Below are 23,512 nucleotides of genomic sequence, written 5' to 3'. Positions count from 1 at the left end.
CTCATGTTAAAGATTATAATACCTGAGTGCATAGAGAAGATTAACTTTCCCCAGGCTCACACAACAGTGAATAGCAGAGCGTGAATTTTAGTTCCTGTAAAATGACTGACATGTCTATAGAACTACTATAGTAAGTGGCCTAAAACAGAAACTCTAAAACTTGGTTGGTGTCTGATTTATTAGGAAGAAAAAATCTAATGAAAAATAATTGACTGATTATAAAGCTTATGATAGTATCACAATACAACCAAATTAGTGTTTCTAAAGCTCAGCTATGCTCCGAAAACTTCAGCAGTTCAATATTTCCTAGTAATACCTTAAACCCGAAGCCTATTCTTGCAGAACCACCGATGATTTTATACTGAGTTTTTTGGTACCTAGCACACTGTGCACAGCTGACAGTAATTTCTACTGCTGTCACTGTCATTATTACCATTACTCTTATTGCTCACTCCATTTTCATAGGCACTCCTATGTTTCAGTCATCCTTGGGCTATCTGTGTTTCTGGAAAATCCCAAGCATTTTGGACATTGTGTGTTTTCTTTTGGCGACAGAGGCATAGGCAGTGGCCCCAGCAAAGACATCTCTCAGACTCCTAGTGAGCCATCTGCTTTGAGGAGTATGGCTCTCACAGCGCATAGTAACTACTCTTCCTCTATACAAGTGACTGCCTGATGAGCCCATATATGGCATAGTGTCCCATTCTTTCTCCCGAGTGCCCTCCCGTACAGGCTCAAGGCCTAGATGGGACATACAACCACTAGTCACAGGATCAGAGTCATTCCCCTAAGCCTAGTATCAGTTCTTCGCCTTACTGAAATTGACACACACAGTTCAATCTGAGACGCACAGGCACGGGTAGAGACAAGCAACCCATGGCCACTTTAAGAAGGGCCCCAAGCCCATATCCCATGCCAATTCTCAAAATGTCTGACTTTGGTCAGTTAAATTTGTAACAGAGGTTTGCTAGGTTCGGGAGATGCAGCACAAAGCAGCGCAAGGGAGGACAGGTCAAAGTGCAAGCTTGCTAGCAGGCAGCTACATAGCTCGATGAGCCCTCCAGCCAAAGAACAGCCGTTCAGAGTTGCATGTTCTCTAGGAGGCGGCAGTACTAGTCAACAGGCCAAAGGTGAAGAAAAAAGACCTCCAGTAACAGTGGTTGTTACCTAAAATCTCGCTCACAGAACACATGGTTAGGGTTCAGCCCAAATCCAGGGGGTGACCACACAATATGCTTGTAGTTCCCACTGCCCTAATATCTGGCCATCAAAATCCAAATTTCAATGGCATTTCATGAAACCTTTGTGAAACCCAATTGATGAATGACGCTCACTCTGGTGAAGTAGCACAGTACTTTATATATGATATATTAGGACATTTTCATGTGCTCGATAGATGGAGTTATTGCCCTGACTATGCTAGAAATTCCTTTCAAGTAGAACAAAGGGCAAAATCTTTTATAAATATCATTATCACTCCCGGGCGCCTGGGTGGCTCAGTTGGTTAAGCAACTGCCTTCGGCTCAGGTCATGATCCTGGAGTCCTGGGATCGAGTCCCACATCGGGCTCCCTGCTCAGCAGGGAGTCTGCTTCTCCCTCTGACCCTCTTCCCTCTCGTGCTCTCTGTCTCTCATTCTCTCCCTCTCAAATAAATAAATAAAATCTTTAAAAAAAAAATATCATTATCACTCCCGATACATATCCTGCTCCTACAAAGTAGGTCTCAATAACATTTGTGAAAGTAATGGATACTTTACAGACTGGATTAGCAAGTGTTTGTTTGTTCACCTTATTAACAATGTCCAGTGTAATGTGCATACTTTATAGAAAATATTGACATTGATATATAGCAATATAAAGAAGAATCAAGTTCAATGGTTTCCCAAAACTTCATTATTGTTTCTGGATTCCTGTATTAAAAAAAAAAAAAGGCAAAAAGCCTACTTTGTGAACCATGAGAAAGCTAACCTTTCTAAAGGTGGCATGATTTTGACATAGGCAATTTTTTATTTTTACCTTTCTGCCTCTGGTAATGACAAAAAGCACACTCTTCTAACAGTGAGGCAAGGTTTTGAAACTAGCTCCTTGGAAAAAGTCAGTAGGCTCAGTTCTACTCTCATTTCTGTTAAAAGGTTGACTGGCCCGGGGCAAGGCAGCTAATCTGACTGTGCCTTACTTTCAGCCCCTGGGAGAAAAAAAAAACAGTGGTAGCGGTCTCTGAAATTTTCCTTAAAGTTGTATGGATTAATGAGAAAGATCTCCGAAAGGCTTTGAGTTGCTTAGAGAATTATTATTTATAAGTATAATCTACTGATAGTATGTTTGAGCCAGATGTCAAACTGGTAGTGCTCAACTTTTTTCAAAACTGCATCCCCTACATATAAAAAACACTAAAGTTCTTACTCTAATTTAATAACAAAGAAAAAGTTTTGATATATACTCATCACACAAAGTTAATATTATTTTATTATGCAATTTGCAATGCTATGAACAAATGGTTAAATATGCTAAATCTCAATCCTGGAGCTTCAAGGTTGAGTCCCTTCTCTGTAAGAACCATCGTGCTTTAGATACAAATAGCTTTGTCATACCTTTCCAAAACAAGACAAATGGATACTCATGACTCCTGAGTGTTCTCCCACTTGAACTTGGACATCAGACTAGAATTGAGAATCTTAAAAGCATCAAAGTTCTGATTATATTAAAAACAGCCTTCCCTAAATCTGTAACATAGCAGATGTTGCTGCTCAACAATAAAGATATAAACCAACTTCTGAAATGAATGCACTACATTTCACCTCGTCACCTTCAGATCTTTTTTTTTTTAAGATTTTCTTTATTTATTTGAGAGAGAGAGAGCACAAGCGGGGGGAGCGGGAGAGGGAGAAGCAGTCTCCCTACTGAGCAGGGAGCCCAACGCGGGGCTCGATCCCAGGACCCTGAGATCATGACCTGAGCCAAAGGCAGACGCTTAACCGACTGAGCCACCCAAGCGCCCCTCACCTTCAGATTTCTGATCAAAATTCACTTTTGCAGAGACTGTGCTTTAACCATTCTATTAAATAGAGCAGCAGCTTCATCTTCTCCATCTCTCTCAAACTTACCTTGCTTCATTTTTTTCTTCATAAGCCCTAACTACACCTGACATTATGTGTGTTTTATACTTGTCTTCCCCAACAAAATACAAGACACCTAAGAGTAGGGACCGCTCTGCAAATTTTGTCCTTTGGCTATTTATCCCCAGTGCCTATAGAGCATAGAGGAAGTGCTTAACGAGTGTTGGCTGGATGGATGGCCTATGTTACTTCTGATCCCCCAAACTAACCAAAACCCAAAACACACTTTTGAATATAGTAGGAACACAAGGTTTACATAAGTGACAAATTATCATAAATACTAATCATATGAAAGTATTTTTATATTTTTGACATTTTTATATTCTGAAATAGTTGATCAGTCAATACTAGAATTTAGCAAGACTAAATATTATAGAAAAGACATTTTAAAACTCACAATACATCAGAGGTCATCTGTTTGAAAACAAGGAAAATTTGTGACCTCTGCTGCTCCCAACTCATTTCAATGAAAGCTGTTAGACTTATATTTTTCTAGTTTAAATGTAAGTCTCATTCTATCAGAGATTTGTGGCTTTAGAAAATTTGAAACTACTTATATGAAGCTAAGTAAGATATCATTTTTCAAATGACTGTAATTGAACTTAAACATAAAAATAGTTATTTAGTAAGTGGAGCCCTGGACTTCTACTCGTGCGTGAGGCGAGCGAAGCCGGAGTCGAGACCAGAGGCCGAACTCGGGATCTGACAAGATGGCGGGGCTGCCCCGCAGGATTATCAAGGAAACCCAGCGTTTGCTGGCAGAACCAGTTCCTGGCATTAAAGCAGAACCAGATGAGAGCAACGCCCGTTATTTTCATGTGGTCATTGCTGGCCCCCAGGATTCCCCCTTTGAGGGAGGGACTTTTAAGCTTGAACTATTCCTACCAGAAGAATACCCGATGGCAGCCCCTAAAGTACGTTTCATGACCAAAATTTATTATCCTAATGTAGACAAGTTGGGAAGAATATGTTTAGATATTTTGAAAGATAAGTGGTCCCCCGTACTGCAGATCCGCACAGTTCTGCTATCGATCCAGGCTTTGTTAAGTGCTCCCAATCCAGATGATCCATTAGCAAATGATGTAGCGGAGCAGTGGAAGACCAACGAAGCCCAAGCCATAGAAACAGCTAGAGCATGGACTAGGCTATATGCCATGAATAATATTTAAAATTGATCTGATTATCAAGTTCTCCTGTTCTCCTGCTCTGCCAAGACTTCTTCCTTTTTTGTTTGCATTTAATGGACACAGTCTTAGAAACATTACAGAATAAAAGCCCAGACATCTTCAGTCCTTTGGTGATTAAATGCACATTAGCAAACCTATGTCTTTTCCTGATTCACTGTTGTAAAGCATGAGCAGAAGCTAGAAGTAGCATCCAGATTGTTGTGAAACGTTTAAAAGCAGTGGCCCTTCTCTGCTTTTATTCATTTCCCCATCATGGTTTGAGTATAAAGCACTGTGAATGAAGGTAGTTGTCAGGGTTAGCTGCAGGGGTGTGGGTGTTTTTCTTTATTACTTTTTTTGCGGGGGAGAGGTAGTTTTATTTTAATTTTTTGGGCTCCTTTCCCCCCTTTTATGGTGATCTAATTGCATTGGTTAAAAGCAGCTAACCAGTTCTTTAGAATATGCTCTCTAGCCAAGTCTAACTTTATTTAGATGCTGTAGATGGACAAGCTTGATTGTTTGAACCAAAATGGGAATATTAAACAAACATCACAGCCCTCACTAATAACATTGTGACTTGCTGTCAAGTGTAGAATCCCTCCTTCAAGAAAAAGCTTGTGACCATTTTGTATGGCTTGTCTGGAAACTTCTGTAAATCTTATGTTTTGGAAAATATTTTTTGTTATTCTAAAAAAAATAGTTATTTAGTCAGAAGGCATTATATATTCAATATTGTTCTAGGATTTAAAAAAATAGAGTACTGATTAAATAATGAAAGCTTTACCTTTGCCTTTAAGGAGTATATGGTGTAGTTATATGTCAGAGAGTCAAAATTAATATGCATAAAATACTATAAGCAATAAAAATATCATTGAGTTAAATACAAAATTTAATGTGCCACATATGCTATATGACTCTGAAAATGGGGGAATATTAAGGAAGGTAGGCACAGGGAAACGAATGTGGAAAATGATACATGACATTGCAGTTAATCATTTAGTTCTGAATTAAATGATGGCAATGAGAATGAAGGTGATAAAAAAAGATGTTTCAGAAGAAAAAAATGGAAAATCCTAAACTATGTTTAGCATACTTTTTAAAATAGGTATTGAAAAAAAAAAAGAATTACCTAAGAAACCTAAAAATAAATAAATAAATAAATAAATAAATAAATAAATAAATAAAAAATAGGCCTTGAAATATATGAGAAAAAAACTTAAATAATTAAATAAAAATGGGAATATTAAGATTTTTTTTGCACTTGAAATGAATAAATTATGTTATCTGGAAAGTTATGGAAAATTTGTAATTCTACCATGATGCTGAATAAATGAGATTCCTTTCCACTTTCTTGTGTTTTAAAATGTCAAATTGGACATTACAAAGTTACACATTAGGGACATGTTTATTTTTGTGTGTGCAAATTATGAATAAAAATACGTTTTTACATTTACTTAGTACCTCAGAATAAATATGTAATCATTTCATTCTGAAGAAGATTTTGAAGAACGTTATGCAGTTTGATTGTTGAACTGAGATATTAAGGATTTGATATTTAGGACTCTACGATTTGGTGTGTTGCCATGTGATGGAATCCTTAGAGAGGACTGAGGTTTAGCTAACCACTGGCCTTTCATTACAGAACTGCAGAAATACTGAGAGCCATATAATTATTCTCATCTAGTAAAATATTTTAGCTCTATTTGTATGCTATAATATTAATTTAGGCTATTAAGAGATCCTTTTATTTCTTTCTACATGTTGGTTTTATTTTGTCATTTTGGACAAAGGAACTTCCTGGGTATGTGACCTCACAAAGAGTAAGTCATTTAGAAAATACAAAGATAGATATATAGGCTAAAGTTCAAGATCCTTAATAATAATTTTTTTAATATAAGTAAACAATAACTATAAAATGCTAATCATTTTTAGTGGTGACCCATTTGAAAGATTAATCTCTAGACCTTAAATGTGCCTCAATATAATGAACAAATACCCAAGGCATAATAAAGAATAAAAAAAGCAGTGCTACGAATATTAAGCCTGACAAAATTTGTACTAGATTTATCACAAATATGTGCTAATAATCTTTGAAATTAGTTATTAAGTAGACTACAGACTGCATGTGGACTCTATATCTAAAGAAATATAAACACAGTATACAAAAAGAAGTTAATAAAATGTCTACAACTCTTCATTTCCTGTTCCTGAATTACAGTTTCATATATTGGATCACATGTGTAATAAGCTTCTAATGACACACTCTCCCTCTTTCATTTTCAAAATTTCCCCCTAAATCAGTGGCTAAAATAAAGCTTGTGAGTGTGTGTGTGTGTAGCTTTCTGGAGATACACACATATGTTAGTATTATATGGCTAAGTAGCATGAAAGGCTGGGCCATGTAATCGTGTAGTTTTACTCACGCCTTCTGGATCTTATCAAACCCAATCTTCCCTATTCTCTTTCCACTGTGCAACGGCTTGCTTCTTTGCTCTTGCAGCTTTACATTCAGTAGACTTGATAATACTCAACCCAAAATGGAGAACGCAGGTCCGATGGAGAGGAAATCAGCACACTGGGAATTATTTTACAAAAAAAGAGAATGTGGTAGTTCTTTGTTTGCTTGTTTTTTTGTTTTTTGTTTTTTTAATCACAAATGGCATTGCCTTGCCCTATAAACATCCCAGACATCTGCTATTGGGTTTACCGAAGACCACACAGCATCCTTATGCAAATGTGACATCTCTAACATATTGGTTTCCTGGGACATATGCCACTGATAGAGGCATCTTACACTGCAGCCTGAACCTACTGCAACATTTTCTTTTTCTCTTTGTCCCACTTGAGACTTCATGGTCACACGGTAACTAGTTTGGAACAGTATGTTGCCTCCAAAATCTAAAGAAACACAGAGGTTTTTTTTTTTTTAAGGATAGGAAGTACAATTCATGGCCACTTTATTTCTACTACATGCCCCAGACCATATGCCCCAAAAGCTTTAAGCAGTCCACTCTTTGGCACACTTACAGACACCTAAATTACCTACCACCTTCTGTTCACCAGGTTTGAGTAACATAATGCCATTCCTGGAGTGTACCAATGAAAACTGAAGATAGTCCCAGAGCCAAAAAGTGAATTATACTCCTATTCTTCCCACATAAAAACAAACTACTTTTGATCCTCTTTAGTGATTAGTAAAATTTTAAAGTAAGTTGAGTTTTAGTAGTGCAGGTACCACTATGTAATCTTTCTCCTTCAGGAATGTGTTGGTGATTTTGAGGACTTTCCTACAATATATAATCATTAAAATCAACTTGAAAGGTTCCCCACAAAATCCTTTTGGATTTCAATTGGAAATGCCTTCATCCTATACTAGATTTGAAGAGAATTGAGATCTTGTCAATATTTAATCTTCATATCCATGAATATTTAAGTTTTCATAAAAAGCCTTCCAATATTTTTTTTAATTGTGTACCTTTAGGTCTTGAAAATATGTTAGATTTATTCCTGGATACTTTAGTTTTTATTAGTCATTATAAATGATAGTTTTAAAATATATTTAAATTTCTAACTGTTTATGCTGGTACATATAAATGAAGTTGAATATGTAATATTGACTTTAAATCTATATTACCTGTGAATAACTACACAGTTTTTTTTTTCCAATCCTTATACATTTTAATTTATTTTTTATTTTTCTTACTCCACTGGGTAGTACCTATTGTACAATGCTGAATAGAAGCAGTGGTAGTGGGCACCTGGGTGGCTCAGGCCATTAAACATCTGCCTTTGGCTCAGGTCATGATCTCAGGGTCCTGGGATGGAGCCCTGTATCAGGCTCCCTGCTCAGTGGGGAGTCTGCTTCTCCCTCTTCCTCTATCCCTCACCGCCACTTGTGCTCTCTGTCTCTCAAATAAATAAATAAAATCTTAAAAAAATAAAAAGAAGCAGTGGTAGTGTATATTGTTGACTTCTTCTTGATTTTAAAGAATCACATATGTTTTCCTTTGTTTCTAATATACTTGTGAAACATTGAAATTTGGGGTAGAAATTGTGGCTTCAAACCACATATCAAAAGAGAGTTAAAAAAGCAAATAATTATACAGTGTTTTTATATGCCAGGAAGTGTTCCAAGCATTTTGCATATATTTTCATTAATCTTTATTGAAAAAAAGAAACATACAAGGTAGACATTTTTATTAGCAGCATTTTAAGAAGAAAGAAACATGGCACAGAGAATATTATACCAATCTTGTAGCTAATAAGGGGCTAAGCAGGGCTTAGCAATTGAGTAGTTCATCTCCTGAATTCATATTCTTAAAACTATGTTATGGTGTATTAGAATATAATCAGGAATCTATTTTTTGCTTATCTACAAAGATCCAAGTTAGATTTTTCTTGATTTTGTTTTATATATTTATAAATCTATAAATTTATATATAAATATATATATTTATACATATAAATTGCATATATACATACATACATACAAGGTGAAGAAACACAGGAATTTATATATAAATATATAATATATATAAATTTTATATATAAATTTATACATGAATACATATATTTATAGATACTGCATTTATATATATAAAATTGCATATATACATATATATATGCAAGGTGAAGCAACACAGGAATTTTTATATTTTTAAGAAAATTAGCACATATATACATATTCTATTTATAAAAATTTCATATATATCAAGGTAATGATCTAATTCATTTTTTAAAACCAGAAGCTTCATAACTAGAAACAGTAAGTTTTCACTCTAGAGCTACTTTTTAAGGGTTTCAACTTAGTCTTTAATATATATACATGTACTTTTTGAAAAAAAAATCAATCTAATGGCACTAAATTTTTCAAACTTCAATCTCATAAGCACAGATTCAATCATTCACTGGAACTCTAAACCAGAAGTCATAGTCACCCATGGCTGCACACTGCGTTGGGAGAATGAACTGCTTGCTAGAACTGGCTCAAATTGATGTTTAATCATCCTTTCACATGCTCTGAGCGGCAAACAATTTTTAAAAATACATAAATGAAACCATGAAGTTAAAAGTGAATCCTAAAATCCTCAAGATCTTAGTGTAAATGTGATAATATTAAAAAACACAAATTTCTGACAGCTTCTCAAGGGTTTGCCTTCAAGGGTAGATTAATGCTTACTACTAGATATCAGAAGAAAGACATAATCTGATAACTGCACCTGGAGAATGCATCAGTATTACCTTAAAAGGCAAGTGGAATAAGAGGGAGGAAATATAGAGGTACTTAAAATTTTTTTGATATATATACATCATATTTTCTGTACTACAACTTCATAGTAGAGGGAAGGGAGAAGATAGTAAAAAGAGAGCACTGATGGTCGAAAGACAATCTCAGTGGAGGATTTTTTGTTTTGTTGTTTTTAAGGATAGAAACCTGGAACATTTTGGCATGTAGTAGAAAGACTGAAACCAGATTCAAAATATTGATCTCATGTGTCAGCAAAGCCGCTTAGTAGCTGCATGCTTTTAGAAAAGTTTCCTAAACACTCTGAGACTCAGGCTTCTTATCTGCAAAGTGAGAAAAATGCTTTTTGGCTTCATAATATTTTGAATATGATTTACAACAACAAAATAAGAATCCTCATGAAGTGTACATGAAATATGCACCAGGGTAGACCATATTCTGGGCCACAAAACAAATCTTAACAAATGTAAAGTAGAAATCACACAGAGGACTTTCTTAGATAACAATGGATTAAAACTAAAATGAATTAACAGAAAGAAACCTGGAAACCCCTTAAATGTTTAGCGATTGATCAACGCATTTCTATGTAATGAGTGGGCCAAAAAAGTAATCCCAAGAGAAAATTTTTTTAAAGATATTTTTATTTGTTTATTGAGAGAGAGAGAAAGCAAGAGAGAGCACGAGACGGGGAGGGGTAGAAGGAGAGGGAGAAGCAGGCTGCCCACTGAGCAGGGAACCCAAGGCAGCTAGATCCCCAGACCCTGGGATCATGACCTGAGCTGAAGACAGACGGAGGCTGATGCTTAACTGACTGAGCCACCCAGACACCCCATCCCAAGAGAAATTTTAAAAAAACATTTGTACTGAATTAAAAAGAACAAGACATATCAAAATTTATGGGATGAAGCTAAAGCAGTGTTTACAAGGAAAATTATAACATTGATTACTTATATTAGAATATCCTTCTAATTGTTCACCTGCCTCCTACATTAAATTATCAACCCAAAAGAGGATTTTCTTCATGTAATTAGATTATGTTATATCTCTGGCTCTCCATGTCACACAGAATGAAATCCAAAAAGTTTATCATGGTCTTCAAGGCTCTGTATGACATAGCACCATGATACCTCTTTGACGTCATTTCCTCCCACTTGAGGCGAGTGCTTCAGCAACACTGGCAGCTTTATTTTTCCTCAAAACTGACAAAAAATACTCTTGCTTTCAGGTCTTTGCAATTATCCCTTGCTTTGGCAGCTACGCTATGCTTTTTATGGACACATGACAGCCTCTCTTATCATTCGGGCTCTCAGGCCTACTTTATTAGAGAGGCGTCTCTAACCAGGCTGGGTGAAGTGCCACTCCCCTTACTTTGGGTCACTACAATGGTATGTCCCATAAACCCAAACACAATAGAAGTTCATAATTTGCTCACGTAACGGTGAGCATGTAAATACCTCCATGGTATGACTTTCCTCCACTACTGTGCTCAGGGTCTTAGTCTGAGTGGAGCTAAGCTACCATTTTCAACATGCAGCTTGCAAGCTTGCTGGAGTCATTGCCATCCCTGCTAGTGAGAACTTTTATGTTTTTATGGCCTCTTTGATGAGCAGGAAAACAATGAAAGCAAAGCAGTTTTTTTTGTTGTTGTTGTTGCTTTGTATGGGCCAGACCTAAGGGCTATACACATAGTTTCTGCTCACATTTCTGTGAATGAAACTCCATCACATGAATATACTTTGCCTCAACTGGAGGCTGGTTGATTCGGCTAGCTAATTCCTCAGATAAAGGAGTATCAGTGTGAATTTTGGTGGAAAATTAGGAGTCCCTATGAAGCTACGCTTTATTTTTTTGTCACAGCATTTACTAACTCCTTCCACGCTATGCATCTACTTGTCTGTTTCTAGTCTGTCTAGTATCAGGAGAATAGGTACTTAGGGTATCCTTTCCTTTAGCTGAGAAGTGATCACAAACCCCTTATTATTTACACACTGAGATACTTAAATAGGCCTAGATACTGAAGCTTTCACTAATAAATTATGGAGATACTGAATGGTAGTAAAAATAATTAGTAGCATTAGAGATCTAAAATATTTTTGGGGAACAGAAGGTGGATGATAAAATTATTCTTAATTCTGAGGCACTTTAGGTATATTCTGTCATTTTTATTTCTTATTAATGAGTGTGCATAACTAGACTCATAGCTCTTTATCTAGTGTGAGGACTCTACATATACTTCCCATGATTTACTCTTGGAGGGGAGAAAAAAGTTTTCCTTGACCCTCTCAGGGTCCTGGCTGGGTCTGAAAATGAAACTGACAAAGATGGGTTAACAGGAGAAAAGCATACAGATTTATTTAATGTAAATTCTACATGACACGGAAGCCTTCATAAGGAAATGAAGACTAAAGAGTTGGACCTTTGTGTTTTTACTCTAAGTTTGATGAAGGATAGATGTGTAGGGATATGATAGGCTAAGGAGTATGAAATAATCGTAATGAACTGGGGACACTTAAGAAGGCCTGGTTTGTTAGGATTCTTCTTGGCATCCCTTTGTCTTCGAAGATAGGGATGCTTCTTTTCTCTGGGTATGGGGGACAGGGCATCTCTCACAGGAGGATTTTATGACCTGTTTCAGGAAAGAAAAGTGGGGTTGGGGGGAGGTCAGGAACCTTTTCTCAAACTCCTTAGCTTGAAATATTTAATACACTAAGGTGCCATACATATTTTGGGATACACTGTCCTGAACCCCATCACACTCAGACATCCAGAACTGTAAAAATTAATTCCAAAGAAATCTTCAAAACAGATTTAAAATCATTATAAACAGTTTCTGTAGTAAAATCAGGCTTTCGGTAAGTGAGGATAGTCTTCCAGGTCTCTCCCTACCAGAGTAGAAAACATATGCACCACTTCATGGATGACAGCAGCTTGATGTGACACAGGCATGCAAGGAATAGAGGAACATAAATCATATGAAGTCAACTGCATGAGAAATTTCCAAAAGTACATTTGGTATTTGTGTCATAAGAATATGGTAACTGCCTTTGCAAGTCTATCCAGATGAAAAAAGGAAACTGCAAATTTTAGAAATGCCAATCATTAACAGGTGCCCAAGGTATATAAAATGGTAGATGGTAGGAAAAGCATAGGATGGGAAAAGGACAGTAGGGCTTAAAACAGACATTGCAGTAATGCCTAGCTTCTGGTTTTCCCAGAGGTATTAAAAAAATGAATGTATATCTTAACAGAAAGTACCCTGCTTTGTACAGTAACACAATAAGAGTAAGTTTCTTTTTCTTCTGGCATCACTAAAATCCTATCTACTCTTACATGATGATATTTATCTGCTTTGGGGAAAAAAGCTAAAAAGAAAATTAAGGTGTTCTTAATTCTTAACGGGCAAGAAGAATGTAAAGTTGAAACAGAACTGCATGAAACAAAGTACCTATCTTTATTTTTCTTTTTAGAAATCGGTTTACAGGTACATAAACAATTATCATAAAATTTAAAGTACAAAATTATGTATTTATATTTTATTTCATGACAACCTAACAAAATATTTTTCATCAAAATCATAACCTATGTTTATCCCCAGAATGTGTGTGTGTATATATATATATATTTGTATGTGTTATTTTAAATATTATTTAAATTTAAATTCAAAATATATATATATATTTTGTATGTTATGAGTTGCAGACTGCTGTTGAGTCTTATAGTCCTCCAATTGATTACACACCAATATCTGTGGTGTGGTAGACAATTTTTGTTAGTGGATTAGTGTTTTCCATTAGTGTATGTCATTATTTCATTGTATGATTTACCTATGGCTTCTGTAACAAATTACTTAAAACAGCACAACTGCATCCTCTTACAATCTGCAGGTGGGAAGTCTAAGCTCAGTTTCACTGGGTCAAAATCAAGGGGCTAGCAGGGCCAGACCCTCTCCAGAGGCTCCAAGGGACAATTCACTTCCTTGTCTCTTTCAGGCTTTTGAAGCTGCATCACTTGCATTCCTTGGGTCAGGTCCCTTTTTCCAACACCAAAGTAAGCCAAGTACCACCTCTCTCTGCCTCTGTTTCCTTCTGCCACCCTCTTCTTCCATTTACTTTGCTCACATGGTCTTCTTTTCTGTGCCAAATCTCTCTCTTCCCTCTAATAAGGACACTTATGATAGCATTTAGTGCCCAGCCGGATAGTACAGGATAACCTGGCATTCTGGAGATCCTTAACTTAATCACATCTGCCCTCTCTTTTTGTCATGTAAGGTAACATTCCGGGTTGCAGGGACAATGCCTCCCATACTTTTGGGGGCATTGTCCAACCTCCACATTGTTCAAGAAAGTTTAGATTAAGAATTATTAGCCAACGATCAACCCAATAGTATATTAAGTTGAGTCAACCTTTCAATTCTTATAACAGTGGCAATCTAATTAGTCCAAGATGATCAAAATTAACATTTTTCCTGAAACTCAATGATGATCCTAAATCTGATTTATGTATTTTTCAAAAAGGTCCATTTATTTCAACTACGACTTACTTATGTATCCTGCAGTTAATGTCTTAAAGTGCTGGTGACTTGGACTGATCCATCTTTAGGAAAGAAAAAAAAGAGCTTATTAGTAATTTTTCTACATTCTAGAAAGCAATTAGGCATCATAGCTACTTTCATGAACCAAGTGGTAAAATATGTTGGAGAAAATATTACCAGCTTTCCTCCCTTTCTCATTAATAGGATATTAATCGGGGTCTTATTATTTTGCCTTTCAAAATTAAATACCATTTTCAATTTGTGCAGGAAGAAGTGCTGCTAAAAAGATGCACATCTGCAAAGGTTTTAGGAAATGTATGTGTTTTGCTGCACATTGCATCAAGATGCTTAAGATTGATAAGAAAAAAATAATTAAGGGGTTAGCTGAATCACCTAGGCTAGCACAATTGAATATTTTCAATTTGTAGAAAGATATTTGAGCACTTCTTGCTGATTTAATACCTTTTAGGGTAGCCATTGATGTTTTAATTAGTAATCTGGAAAGAAATTTACAAAATGAATATGAAGTTATGTTAAATGTAAATCAAACTTCTATTAGCTATTTAATCCCCCACAATACGTGGCTATGTAAAGGAGAAATCTACATTCATAAGCTCAAGAAAGTTAGGCTTCCTGAAGTACTGAGCCTTGTATAATCTAGGTATTATATCTGTAATAATGGTTTGTATTATGTTGAACATTGTATAACAAAGTAAATTGCTGTGGTTTGCTATGGAAGATAGACAAACAGTACCCTCTTTCTAATTTAAAAACAAACTTCCTTTGCCTCCAAGAGCTTATTAAAATCCCAATAAGGCAATTATAGCAAATCATCTTACCTAGAAAAGAACATACATACATTTTATTTCACAATATTGTCTCTCTGCTTTGAAAGTAGCCTGAGAATGAATTGAATTATTTTGTCTCATTATCCATTCTCTATTATAGAAAATTTGATTTCTGGAGTCACAAGTTTTTTCTTGTTCAGTCTCCTTACCATATTTATAATATATGAATAGGTGGTAATAATATTTTAATAAAAGTACAACATACCACAAATACTAGGGGACAGATGTTTTCACACTTAAGCATCTAATGATATTAAATTTGCCCAAGGCTAGGTAGTGCAGTGGAAAGAATTATAGATTTGAGGTTTTAGTATTGACTTGGTCATTTACAAGTTGTTTCAACTTTGGGAAAACACTTGAAAATCCTCAAAAATATTTAGAAGGGGGAAGGCACATTTATGCTCATGTCAAGACTATCTGTGCTGCAAGTACCAGTTATTGAAGGCAATTTGCATTTGCTCATTCACTTCTTTCTTTTCTTTTTCTCTTTCCTTTTCTTTCTTTTTTCTATTAGGGGGAGGGGGAGGGGCAGAGAGAGAGAAATTTCGAGCAGTCTCCATGGCCAGTGCATGGAGTCCAAAGTGGGCTGGATCTCACAACCATGAGATCATGACTGAAATCAAGAGTTGGATGCTTAACCAACTGAGCCACCCAGTCGCCCTGCTCATTCATTTCTTGAACATATTTTTTCATATTTATTAAGTTACTTCTATGAAGCAAGCATTGTCCTTGAAACTGAGAATACCTCAGTGAAAACAATTATGGACAGTGGTACCTGGAGCTCACATTCTATCCTATGTGTGAGAGGGTAGGGAAGAGAGACAGTACATAAATAAAATAAATAAAATCCTAGAATATTAGAAAGTAACAGCTGTTATGGAGGAAAATCCAGCAAAGCATAGAGACAAGAATAGGAAACGTAAGGGTGAAGGAGGAGTACTGCAATATTTAAAAGGGGAAAGAGCCGGCCTTAAGGAAATAACATTGTTGTGAAGTCTTGTAGAAGGAAAGGAGTAACCCTTAGAGATGTCTGGGGAAAGTGCATTCAATTGAAGGGACCTCAGGCAGACCACGTAGGAACAGAGTAAGGGGGCAATGGGATTTAACCAGGTTGGAATTACAAGAAAACGAGGGAAGTGCAGAAAAATTGAAGACAAGGGCAAGGGAATGATGAGTATATTTGTGATTTCCTGAGGAACTTACCTTGGTAAGGAGGGGCTTAAATAGATGAGGAGGCTGAAGGCACAGGGAATGTTGGTGGGATTCGCGGATTAGCAGTCCCTGTGGGGTAGAAGAATTATCAGAATCTTGTGCCAGAAGCAGTTAGCTTTTAAGAAAGGAAATGGCAGGGCGCCTGGGTGGCTCAGTTGGTTGAGCGACTGCCTTCGGCTCAGGTCATGATCCTGGAGTCCGGGATCGAGTCCCGCATCGGGCTCCCTGCTCAGCGGGGAGTCTGCTTCTCCCTCTGACCCTACCCCCTCTCATGTGCTCTCTCTCACACACACTCTCTCTCTCAAATAAATAAAATAAAATCTTAAAAAAAAAAAAAGAAAGGATATGGCAGCCAGAGAAGGGGGTAATCAATATTGAGTGCATGTCAGAACCGGTTATAGATTTGGTAATGGCAAGTTCTAGGAGTACATTCAGTGAGTGACTGGCTGAGGTAGGTGTGAAGATGAGAAACAGGAAAAGAACATTAGAGAAAAGAAGTTCACGGAAATATGGCACCAGGGTGTTGGTGTGATGCTAACTGTGGATACAGGAAGTGTTAGGCATTAAGGCAGGAGTAGTAGTGAAGAATGTGATAATAAGATGAATTAAAACCTTGAATAAATGAGAGAGGTGATGTGAGGTCTGTGTAGACGACTAAAAAGATAAGGCAGCAGCTGTGTAAACAAATCAGCAAAGACTCAGTGCTGGAAGTGTTTGTAGAAGAGAGAGGAAGAACAGTCTGGAAGTGGACATGGGAAGCACGAAAGACTCCTAACTTATCTCAAGGTTCATGTTAAAGGAGAAAAAAACTGACCACAATTTAAAAGGGTTATGGGTAAAAAAAAAAGAAAGAAAGAAAAGGTTACGGGGGAATTAATGTTGTCAAGGAGAGATCAGATTTGGTCTTGTTGAAGAAAGTAAGGAAATCTTACAGAGACGAAGACCGGGATATACGGCTTTCTGCTGTTGTCTTAACGGCTTGAAAGGCATAAGGGGCTTCCAGAAATGTTATGGAACATGAGAACAGAACAAAGGATGAAATGAATAAGGAGGAGATTAGAATGCAGGATAGGAGATAGTGTCCTAGGAACGTGTATCTTCTTCTGGTTCGTAACAGAATTAGGAAGGAAAGAGAGCAAAATCATTTATGCTAATTCCAAGGTAAGTGGTATTGGCACAGCTCTGAATGTTAGAGGTAGAGACAGAAGCCTGGGAAGTTCACTTCCAATGTAAGAGCTGTAGGAGTAAAACTATGAATAGAATATGTAGGGCTCTAGTTAGTCTATTAGAGTTAGAGGTTTGAGGTCTACAAAGACATAATCTACTGCATACAGGGCCACTCTGTCATCAGTAGTTATATATAGTGGAGACACTTCAAAAAATATTAAACAGAAGCAACAGATTAGACATATGCACGGTATTCTGAATAGCTACTAAAATTAGAGTATTTAGTGAAAATAGCAAGAATAGAATAAAATATTAAATAATACTATTTCTGTAACACGAAAACGTATACCTACAAAGCAACAATATAAAGGAGTAAACATAGGAAAAATTTGTTCATGACTTTGAGATAAGCAAAGAAATCTTAGCAATGACATAAGAAGCATAAAATAAAATAATACACTAGGCTTCATCAAAATTGAAATTTCTACTTTTCAAAAAAAACTGATAAATTAAAAAAATAAGCCAATTTATTGGACATACATGTGATATAGGACTTGCATGCAAATAAATAATGAGATATCTCAATAAAAAACAAGTAATTAATTTAAAAAATGACAAAAGACTTGAACAGAGATGTCACAAAAGAAGATATATGAATAGCCAATAAGTACATGATAGATGGTCAACATCAAAGTCATCAGGTAAATGCAAATTTTAAAAGTATCAGCTATCATGGCATACCCACTAGAATGGCTACATTAAAAACCTGAAATACCAATATATGGGACCCTCATACACTGCTGCTGAGAATGTAAAATGGTTCAACCACCTGATATTGTCTTAGAAAGTTAAAATACACTTACTATATGACATAAGAATTGCATTCCTAGGTATTTACCTAAAATAAATAAAAAGATACATTCACAATAGAACTTCAACATTAATGTTCACAGAACCTTTATTCAGAATAATTGCAATCTGGAAAGAAACTAAATTTTTATCAATAAGTGAACAGATAAACAAATTTTGGTCTAGCCATGTAATGGAATACTACTGAGCAATAAGAAGTGACAACAAAAACAAAATATAAAACAAAAGCCTACTGATATATACAACAAGATGAATGAATATTAGAAGTATTATGTAGGCCAAAGGAAGCCAAACATAAAAGAATATACACAGAATGATTCCATTCATATGATATTCTAGAATGGGCAAAACTAGTCTGTAATGACAGAAAAATGGTTATCCAAAGTAAGAGATAGGCTTATCTCTGAAAATGGCAAAAAAGAACTTTCTGGAGTGATTGAAACGTTCTATACCTTGATTATTGTAATGATTATATATTTTATAAAAATTTATTCAACTAAAACTGGATTTAAGTATATCTTGATATAGTTGATTAAGAAAAAAACCTAACCCTTTAGAATAGCAAAATAAACATAAGCAAAATATAGATATACAAATGGGAAAAATATTTGCAACTCATATCAGAAGTACTAATCTTTCTAATGTAAAAATTGCACTAGAAGTTGTAAAGAAAAAGTCTAAGAAGGAAAATGAAAAATGTGCAAAGGAAATGAAAGAATGATTCACAAGAAAGAAAGAAATAAGAAAGAAAGAAAGAAAAGAAAAAGAAAGAGAAAGAAAAAGAAAGAAAGAAAAAGAAAGGAAAGAAAGAAAGAAAGAAAGAAAGAAAGAAAGAAAGAAAGAAAGAAAGAAAGAAAGAGAAAGAAAGAGAAAAAGAAAAAGAGAAAAAAGTGTGTGGTTGGCAGTTGGGTGGGATTAGAATTGGCTTTTAAACATTTACAAATTATTCATCCTCACTGATAATTAGAAAATGTATGTTTAAAGTATCTGGAGAGGACACTGTTTAATTTATCAAATAGTCAAAAATCCAAGTTAGAAAACATTTCATCTCAGAAGACTGTGGGTAGATAATCTCATGTATTGTTAGTTGGAGTGTAATTGGTACGTGGCTTTTCTAGCACTTTGAAAATATCTATCAAAAATAAAAATGTAGATACTTTTGAACTAGAAATTCTACTTCGGGGGCTTTTTCTTGGAGATATACTCACATATGTGCAAAATAATATGTGTAAGATTATTTTTAAACATTAGTTATTCTTATTACTTTCATTACCAAAATTATAATACAATATAGGAAATTAGAACTCATTAATAGAGCACTGATTATCTAAGTTTTGGTACATCTATAAAATATTCAAAGAGAATCAGGAAACCCTCATGCAGAATTGGAAAGCTCTCCAAAATATACATTGGCATGAATAAAAGAAAACATATGACAGTGTGTACAGTATCCCTGTCTTGGATGAAAAGAAAATACTAGGAGGTGAAAGAATACTTTCATAGTATAATTTTTTTATGCTTTTCATTTTTTGAGCCATATATATGATGAAGCGTTTTAAAAATTAAGAATAGTAATTTAAAATTGTAAACTAATTGTCAAAATCACTATTTTCAACTCTCCAAATTATTTTTACGGTGCACAAAGTCGTCTGTACTTCATCTCACATCTTACTTCGGTAAAATATTTACATAATGTGTTTGACGATTCTTAAAGATTTGCTCACTTCCCCCACTTAACTAAGCTATGGGTGCTATGAATCCAATTTACATGTGTGTTTTGGTTTTTCATAGGTTGCGAGAGTATTTTTAGCAGAGATCAGGTAATGTATATGGCTAATTTCACAAAAAATATTGTATGGATTAGTACAGGAAAACAATTGTGAAAAAGGTGTAATTTTATTTCATTCTTGAATAATTGAAATAAAAGCAATAAAAAAGTAATGTATACAGTACCATCCAAGACCGAAAAAAACCATTAGGCAAATATTATTTCATCATGTATGAAGATATTTCTGCCTAGATTGTTACTATTCTTTCTCCCTGTTGACAGATGGTCTTATTATTCTGAAACATTGTGGCAACAACAAGCTAAGACATGGACAATCAGCTGAGAATATAAACAGGTTTCTTCTCGTTGGTTTCAATCTGCACTTGAAAGCTAGTGTGGTTTGTTCCCTTTTAATCCAGCATTTTAATATTCGGGGTTTTAAATTCATCTCATGTGGTCGCTGCTGGACAGGACATCTGTAACAATAAAAGATTGGGGGGAATTGTCAACAAGCAGGACTATATTTATATTTGAGCATTTCTTTAAAAATACTAACCGATTTAATGTTCCTCAGTTATCTTTGCTAAAGACTACTGTTTGTTTTGCACAAGAAGTCATTAAAACTTACAAATTAATTGCCCATAACCTAACTTCATATTATGTCCCAGCTGGCAGGATAAACAGAATTTTCAAACATTTTTTTTTTAACCTCTATAGTAGTAAGACTTACTAACCAAGTGTTATTGATTTAGAACAGGTCAGTGTTGCCAACTATAGCATGCTATCTATCACAGTGGGAAAGAATGATCTACAACCCAGCAGTCCCCAGCAATCAATGCAGAAGCTTATAAATTTACATCATTGGCTTCTACAACACAATTAATTCATGCATCTTTTCCTAGCAGCAATTAGCAGCAAGCAGGAGTTTTAATGAAATAAAGTTGTGATTCCCACAGGGACTATTTATAATGAACATTACAAAACAAGAAGAGCTTCAAACTGTTTACATTAAGAATTGATTAATAACAAAGCCATTAAGCTACATATTAGGTTACATATTGCGCCAGTTTAAGGGATACTGCTAATTGAGTAATTATAATCGTTTGCATGTGGCATATCTAATTAACGTTTTATATCTCTTTTAAGTTTTTCCTTCAGGAACAACAGCATTGGAGTGGCATTAGAAAAGGAACATTGAGGCCATTTCTTGGAATATTGTTTTCCAATAAAGTAGATTTCTATGAAAACACTTAGTTTAATCAGAGTAAGTGGCTTTTCATGACAATTATTTTGGGCTGCACCAAGTTTACTCTTGAGAGAATGAATTAATATTAGGTTAGGGTTAAACAGGATTTTAAAATGTTTCTATATACATTAAGTTTGGAAAGTAGTTTTAAAACTTCTGAAAAAGTTTAACACTAAAACTGTAATACCTAAAAGGATTCTGTTGATCTGTTTTTGTGTGTGTGTGTGTGTGTGTGTGTGTTATTTAAAGAATGCTATATATGTATCCGGGAGGATTCCTAAATATTGTTCATCTTGGGTAGGTAAGGGAAGGCTTAAAAGACTTTTCTGCAGTATCTGCCTCATAGAAAATGATATGTCCGAATATCATTTGGGACTATCTATATCATAGATATATAGATAGATGGATAGATAGATAGATATCTCCGAATATCATTTGGGACTATCTATATCATAGGTATCAATATCATAGTCCCACCTTCACAAATAAATTTTATGATCTATCTCTATTCAAACTAATTGCAAAGTATTATTTTGTCACCAAACAGTAGCTTCTATAATTAGCTTAATTTTTTCAATTAAATATTTATTTAAGTTCCAGTTAATATTAGTTTCAGGAGTACAATACAGTGATTCCACACTTCCATATATTATCTGGTGCTCATTACAAGTGCCCTTCTTAATCCCCATCACCTATTTCACCCATCCTCCACCCCCCACCCCTCAGTAACCATCAGTTTGTTCTCTAGAGTTAAAAGAGCACGTTTTGGGGCACCTGGGTGGCTCAGTTGGTTAAGTGCCTGACTCTTGATTTTGACTGAGGTTGAGATTAAGCTCTGCATCAGGCCTGCGTCAGGCTCCTTGCTCAGTGGGGAGGCTGCTTGAGATTCTCTCTGTCTCTCTCCCCCTCTCCCTCTGCCTCTCCCATTGCTCTCTCTCTCTCAAATAAGTCTTTAAAAAAAAGTGTGTTTCATGGTTTGCCTCTCTCTCTTTTTTTCCCCTATGATCATTTGTTTTGTTTCTTAAATTCCACATATGAGTGAAATCATATGATTTGCATTTCTCTAACTGACCTCTTCCTTTTTTTTTTTAATTTTATTTATTTATTTGTCAGAGAGACAAATAGAAAGAGAGAGAGAGAACACAAGCAGGGGGAGCGGCAGGCAGAGGGAGAAGCAGGGTCTCTGCTGAGCAGGGAGCCCAATATGGGACTTGATCCCAGGACGCTGGGGTCCTGACCTGAGCCGAAGGAAGATGCTTAACCAACTGAGCCACCCAGGGGCCCCATACCTGACTTATTTTGTATAATTAGCTTAATTTTTAACAGCCTCAAAATTTCATATTATTAGTTCTTAAACTTATCAATCATAGAGTATTTTATGCTGAATAACATATTCTAGCCTACTGTTTACCATAAACTCCAAGGGTAGATTTGATTGTTAACATTCTCAATTACAAGATAAAATAAATTTTGTTGTTCCTGCCAGTGCTTTCTTCTAATGCTGCACTTGTGCACCGAATTGCCTGGACTTTCACTACCATTCTACTGATAGTTCAATTATAATAACTGCAAGACATTGAATGTTTGCTATGTCACAGTACTGTGCCATGTCTTAACACAAATTATTCTGACTAATGCTTAATCTTGTAAAATAGGTTTTACCATCATCATTTTATAGATGAGAAAACTGGAGCAAAATGTGAAATAACTTTTCTAACTCAAAGAGCTAGCAAACGGCAAAGCCAGGACACAAACCCAGATGTACAAAGCTCCAAAGGAAACTGTAACAGCTACATCAAACTACCTCTCCAGTTAACCTATTGCTTCAATTCTTGAAGGACCTGCAGCCATCATCGTCCTATTTATTGACAATAGTGAGGATTCTTTTGAGTATTTAACTGAAACCATATCTTTTTTTATATAAATGTTGTGACTGATGAAAAATGTTCATAAAATTATTTGCCACTCATTTTGAACCTTGTGTGGGCTCTGTTTCCGTCAAACAGAACATAACAGAAGCAATGCTGTACCAGTTTCTGGAACCATTTCCTATCTTTTGGAATCTCTCTTTGGGAGTTATGGACTGACATAATAATTCTGAGTACCTTGAGACCACCATGCTGGATAGGTCACAAGTAAGCCTACCACTCACTCAACGGTTCCAACTGAGCCCAGGCTTTTGGCTATTACTACCAAGGATTCAGATAGTGATTGAACCTGTTTCAGACCCTCCAGATCGGCCCATATAAATGTTTAATTCTACCAAATGACCTCCATGCAAACCAGATGGAGGAGAAGAAAACACCTAGCTACACTCTGTCCAAATTCCTGACCTACATAAT

General features: G+C 35.6%; 1 pseudogene; it reads left to right on the top strand.

Annotated features, from left to right (window-relative positions):
- Positions 1–3,792: 3,792 nt before the first annotated feature.
- On the top strand, positions 3,793–4,286 carry LOC114208002 (ubiquitin-conjugating enzyme E2 N pseudogene; annotated as a pseudogene).
- Positions 4,287–23,512: the final 19,226 nt, after the last annotated feature.

The sequence above is a fragment of the Eumetopias jubatus genome, unplaced genomic scaffold (genome assembly GCF_037043125.1).
Source record: "Eumetopias jubatus isolate StellerSeaLion01/CBP00866 unplaced genomic scaffold, mEumJub1_p1.0 scaffold_4, whole genome shotgun sequence".
NCBI classification, from domain to species: domain Eukaryota; kingdom Metazoa; phylum Chordata; class Mammalia; order Carnivora; family Otariidae; genus Eumetopias; species Eumetopias jubatus.
Note: the sequence above shows the minus strand (reverse complement) of the source record. Positions and strands in the feature narration are given on the sequence as shown.